General features: G+C 36.9%; 1 pseudogene; it reads left to right on the top strand.

Moving 5' to 3' along the window:
* The first annotated feature begins 281 nt into the window (after positions 1-281).
* On the top strand, positions 282-1206 carry LOC110200700 (olfactory receptor 5B2-like; annotated as a pseudogene).
* Positions 1207-6047: the final 4841 nt, after the last annotated feature.

Here is a 6047-nt window from a genome sequence, read left to right as displayed (position 1 = left end):
TGGGAATTGAGGAGATTGAGGCTCAGTAATATAAACTCACTAATGATTTTCAAAGTGTGGAATGGGATTTTCCTCATTGTAACATGTGTTGAAAAAATCACAATTACAACATTAGTATTACTGTGTTAAGTTTAACCTACATATTTTTTGTCATACCAGAAGCTCAGTTTCATATTTTAATAAAATACATGATTCCATGACCCAGAGAAAATATTGATAAGTGCCACAACTTGTTTCTTTTTCTTTTCCCAGGTGAATCACCCAAATTCTCAAAGTCCTTCATGGAAAATGGATCAGAGGTGAAGGAGTTTGTCCTTGTGGGGTTAACAGATGTCTCAGAGTTTCAGGTCCCCCTCTTCATAATTTTCACCATAATCTACCTTATTACCCTGGTGGGGAACCTGGGGATGATAGCCCTGATTTCTTGGGATTCCTGTCTTCACACACCTATGTACTTTTTCCTCAGTAACCTCTCTCTGGTGGATTTTGGCTACTCCTCAGCTGTTACTCCAAAGGTGATGGCTGGGTTCTTCCCAGGGGACAAAATTATTTCCTACGATGAATGTGCTATACAGTTATTCCTCTTTATGGGCTTAGCCACTGTTGAAAGCTATCTCCTAGCTGCAATGGCCTATGATCGCTACACAGCTATATGTGAGCCCCTCCATTACACCACCATCATGACATCCAGTGTATGTGCTCATTTGATCATTGGGTGCTACATCTGTGGTTTCTTACTTCCTCCATCCACACAGGAAACATTTTTAGCCTCCACTTCTGTAAGTCTAATATGAGCCATCACTTTTTCTGTGATATTTCACCAGTCATGGCTCTATCTTGTTCTGATGTAGACATTAATGAAATGGTTGTCTTCTTTGTTATATCGCTTACTGCCTTTTTTGCCATTTTCATCATTTTGATATCCTATTTATTCATCTTCATCAGCATCTTGAGGATGAACTCAACTGAGGGCCACCAGAAAGCCTTCTCCACCTGTGCTTCTCACCTCACAGCTGTGTCCATCTTCTATGGATCAGGAATCTTCCTGTACTTACAACCCAGCTCTAGTCATTCCATGGACACAGATAAAATTGCATCAGTTTTCTATACACTATGGTAATCCCCATGTTAAATCCTTTGGTCTATAGCCTGAGGAACAAAGAAGTCAAAAGTGCTTTTAAGAAAGTTTTGGATTGGAGAAAATAATCATTCAGGTTTTCCTGACTCAGGAGAAAACTTTTCAGTGATTTTTCTTGTGCACATTGATCTTTAAAGTATACCTTATCTATGTCCTTGAAGCTTAAATACTTTGGCCATGTATTGAGAAGATAAGATTCTTTGGGAAAGACCTTGGTGTTGAGAAAGACTGAAGGCAAGGGGAAAATGAGATGAATAGATAGATAGCGTCATGGGAGCAATGAACGTGAGCTTGGACAGACTTTGGGAGATAGTGGATGACAGAAGGGCCTGGAATACTACGGTCGATGGGGTCAAGAAGAGTTGGACAAGGCTAAATGACTGAACAAGAACAACACAGTTTCTGTGTCCTACCTGCCATTTCTCACATGGATCAGGAAATTTGAATTCTCCCTCTTAATACAGAAGTTGGGACGTATATCCCTATTTTGCCTTCCTTCATGTAATTCTGTGATTTGTAATTTTTATAAATTTAGGGAGTCTGGAAATTTTCTCAGAAGTCCATTCTTTTATTAAGGATTTTTTTTCCCCTAAAGTTTAACAAACAATCTATTCATTTTTTTAGCATATATCTGTAGAGACTTTCATGGAGTTATGAAGTAGACAGAGAGGTTTAATTAATTATATATGATCACAATTCAATCTGAGAAGATTAAATTGACTCTATCATTTTTATTGATCTTATTTATGGTTAATTGATTTTGTCCTGTAACTGCCTAAGTCATGGTTCTTGCCTCTAAATTTAATTCAGAATTTAGCTTACCTGTAATTGGTTAAGTTTAAGAATCCAGTTCTCTTGCTAATCCCTGTTCTAGTCTTGTCTCAAAGAATTCTGCTAATTTTGGGGGATATGGCTTGCCATACTGGAGTCTGGTCTAAAATCTTTATACTAACAAACTATACTTTAAGGATGTCTGGTTTGCTGTCCTAAGAAGACTCAGCCTTCTTTTTGTCTTTTCAGGTGGACTCCAACAAGGAACACTTCTCAGTATCAGCAGGGAAGAGGGGTTGTTGCTTGTCTCTCATTACAAATTTCCAGGCAATTATGTTGTTCCCCATGTCTCAGCTTTGGATCCAATCATGCTACTCTAAATTCCTTGGTGTCATCTACCCTGTTCTTCATTATGTACTCCCTTAAACCTATAAAAGAGGAGATGTCTTTTTGCTTGGGGTCTGTGGCTAGAAACTGAGGCAGCCCATTGACTCTTTTCTTGGTACGTACATGCCCTTGTTCATAAAATTATATGTTTCTTGGAGCAACATGCCTCAGTTTACTTTTTTGTTAAATTTCACTCATGACAAATCACAGACAGGAACCAGTATAGTGCCTGGCATAAAATAAGTATTTAATAAATGTTTATCTTCTAACTGCCTGTTTTGCATGCAGACTAGCCCTCTGTTCCTTATATTATGAAGTCTCATGCTTTTGGATAATAGAAATAAAATTTTTAAATTAGCAGGATAGCTTTTATCTAAAACATGTAGAACTTTTCTGCATGTTTTCTTCATAATTACCTTTAATACATTCACTATCACTTAGAATTAGGATCATAGATTCACGGAATGTGAAAGATGGTTATTTGTGTTGGTTTTACTGGTATTGATACTATTTTGTAAAATTTAACTCCATTGACACATAGTCTAATCCACATTCAAAAGTCATGTTCAAAGCAACATTCCTGACAAGGTATCATCCAGTCTCTGTATGAACAACCTCAAAGAGGGGAAAAACACTGACTCTCAAGGCCACTCATTCCACTTTTTTCCATTATAGGAAGTTTTTTTTTTTTTTTTGTGATATCAAAACTAAATTTGCCACTTCTTGTCTTTCCTCCATTATTCCTAGCTCTGAATTCTGGGCTCAAACGACAAAATGAAAACTTATTCTACACCTGATTGCTCCTCAAATCCTCAAAGTCAATGATCATATTTCCTCACTGAGGCTTCTATTCTTGTTAAAAATGCCCAATTTCTTTAAATGTTTCTATTAGAAATTGACGACAGGCCCTTCACTATCCTGCTTGCCTTCTTTTGCATGATCTTCAATTTATCAAATTCTTTGTTATACTGTCAGGGCAAGATATGAACAGTCATTCCATCCTCTGTGGAGTTTGTTTTGCAATATCCTTCTTGGGTCTATTTTTACAGATAGACTAAATGAAAGTGAGCCACCAGCCTCTTCTCACCTTGCTCATGACAGATCCACGCTTTATATCTAATTTCAGTCTTTCCTCTTCCCCAGAGATATCTATAGATTTTTATTCAAAAAGCATGAAATAATGAAGAGCAAAATGGGCCAAACCAAGAGAACATTGTATACAGTAACAGCAATATTGTTTTAAGAGCGTCTTTGAATGAATAAATTATTTTGACTATTATAAATGCCCAAATTAAGTATAAAGGCCATATGAAGAAAGATGCTACCTGCATCCAGAGAAAGAATTGATAAATAGAAGTATTTATAGAAAAATTGTACACATATATACCTATTTGTGAGTAATGGTAACCATCTTTAGGTTAGGGAGTGGGGGTAGGGAAGAAAAAAATAAATTTACATGAAAATTTTGTTGTGTATTTGAGAGGAATAGCAATTTTTGCATAAGAGATTTGCAGTTTCATGTGCAATCTTTTTTATTGTGCTGTACTACATTATGGAAATGTTTGCTTTATTCAATAAATTAAAAAATGAAAATTTTAAAAAATTCCATGTGGTCTTGAAGTTATATGTATTAATATCTCCAACTCACAGCACAGTGGTTGACAAATAGTGTGTGCTTCATAAATGCTTATTGATTTGGTTGCTTGATTCTTTCGATGTTTGTGCTTTTGTTTTTCTTATTTAATAAATTTTATCTTTTCAGGTGAATTCTACTGAATTTGGTTTAGCAAAGAGTTATGGCCACATAGTGGAAACTCATGTAGATAATCATTAAATCCTCAGTATCTATGAAAACTCATAAAACTTGCATATTTATTAGAAAAGGAACAGAATGCTTGCTATCAGTATCTCTTCTCTATGAGCAGTTGGGACCATGGAGAGGAGAAGCTATTAATGATAGACTTTACCCCCTGCTGATTTGTTAACTTTCCGCCCAGGGCCCTTCTCATCTAGGAAAAAGATTCATTCTATTTTCATGTTCAGTTGCCCTGACTCCTAGGTCACCCCTTTCCTTTCCTTCTCAGGATGTCCTAGTCTGTTGCTTACCTCAAGTGTCTCCTCATTCCATTCCACCCATTCATCCACTAAAGTGTTTTTTCCTAAAATGCAAATCTGATCATGTCACTCCTCCTCCCACATTCAATAAAATCCCGTGGTTTCCAATTGCCTCTAGAAGCAAATACAAAAAGCTCAGTTTGGCATTTGTATTGCTAAGTAGCCTTATTTACTGCAGCTTAAATTGATTTCACTTCAGATTGGTTTAGAAACGATGCAGAGTCTTATATATAAGTATATAGTAAAATTGTTTATTATTAAGATAGTAAAACAGGATTAAGATGAATGAATAGAATAGAGTTAGAGTTAGTAAATACCAATAGTGTACAAGAACATACTTAAGTTGGAATCGGTATAAATCTTGTCACAATCAATCATCACTGTCAGGGGAATCATCTACATCTGGATCACATGGGCTGGGGAGTCCTGGCTTTCAGCCTCCTGGGCTATGGAATACTCCAAAGGTGAAGTCAGAGCTACCCACCTTTAGTAGTTCCTTCTAACAAACAAGGCAGTTTGCCAAAAAATAAAAAAATAAAAAAAATAAAAAACATTAAAAAAAAGATAATCTGTGGGAAAGGAGCTACTCTCAAACATCCTTGAGAGTATTCTTGTTTATGAATATTCAGTTCCTGGAGGAAGGGGCCAGCCCTTTCTGGGAGCAAATACCATAAATGATCTTTCAACATCTAGTAAGGAATAAGATTAACATGAAAAAAAGTGTCAAGGTCAAATTGCAGGCACACTGAGCAAGGTCAGAATGTCTTTTCAAAAATTCATTCATCACAGCATTCAAAGCCCTTCGTAACCTAGTCCCTATCAACTTTCCAGTTTTCTTACATATTACTACCCACACATCCTCTTTGATCCAGTGTCACTGAACTTCTGGGTCTTTCACAAACAAGACACTCCATCTTGTAGCTTCAAACATTATAGGCTCCCCTTCTTCTGCTCCAGCTACTGATCTCCTTGGCTTCCTTTAAGCCCCCACTAAAATCCCTTCTCCTTCAGGAAGTCTTCCCCAACCCCTCTTAATTTTTGCACCTTCCCACTGTTAATAACTTCTTATTTATGCTACTTATATACCCTGTATATTCTGTTTTATATATAGCTTTTCTCTCCCCCATTAGATTGTGAGCTTTTTGAGGGAAGGGACTGACTTTTACCTCTTTTTGTATCCCTAGCAATGTACCCCAATCACAATGCCTGGCACATAGTAGACACTTAATTAATGTTTATTGAATTGAATTGAATCCAAAGCTTTTGCTGTTGTTGTTCAATCATGTCCTACTCTTGGTGACCCCACTTGGGGTTTTCTTCACAGAAATACTGAAGTGGTTTGCTATTTCCTTCTCCAGCTCATTTTACTAATGAGGAAACTAAGGCAAACAGGGTTAAATGACTTGTCTAGAGTCCCACAGTTAGTGTCTGAGGCCAGATTTCAACTCAAAGACATGAGCCTTCCTGACTCCAAGCCCAGCATTCTATCCATTTGCTTAGTTATTATAAATAGAACAGAACTTGTGATGACTGTATCAGTCCTCTCTTTGCAGTCAGGATCATGGACAGAGGATGCAATTTCTCAAGGCAACAGTCTACCTACTGTTGACTTGTTGCCTGTCTGCTTAGGGCCCTT

The sequence above is a fragment of the Phascolarctos cinereus genome, unplaced genomic scaffold (genome assembly GCF_003287225.1).
Source record: "Phascolarctos cinereus isolate Bilbo 61053 unplaced genomic scaffold, phaCin_HiC Scaffold_9;HRSCAF=440, whole genome shotgun sequence".
Taxonomy (NCBI): Eukaryota; Metazoa; Chordata; class Mammalia; order Diprotodontia; family Phascolarctidae; genus Phascolarctos; species Phascolarctos cinereus.
This window is presented reverse-complemented; position numbering and strand designations above follow the sequence as displayed.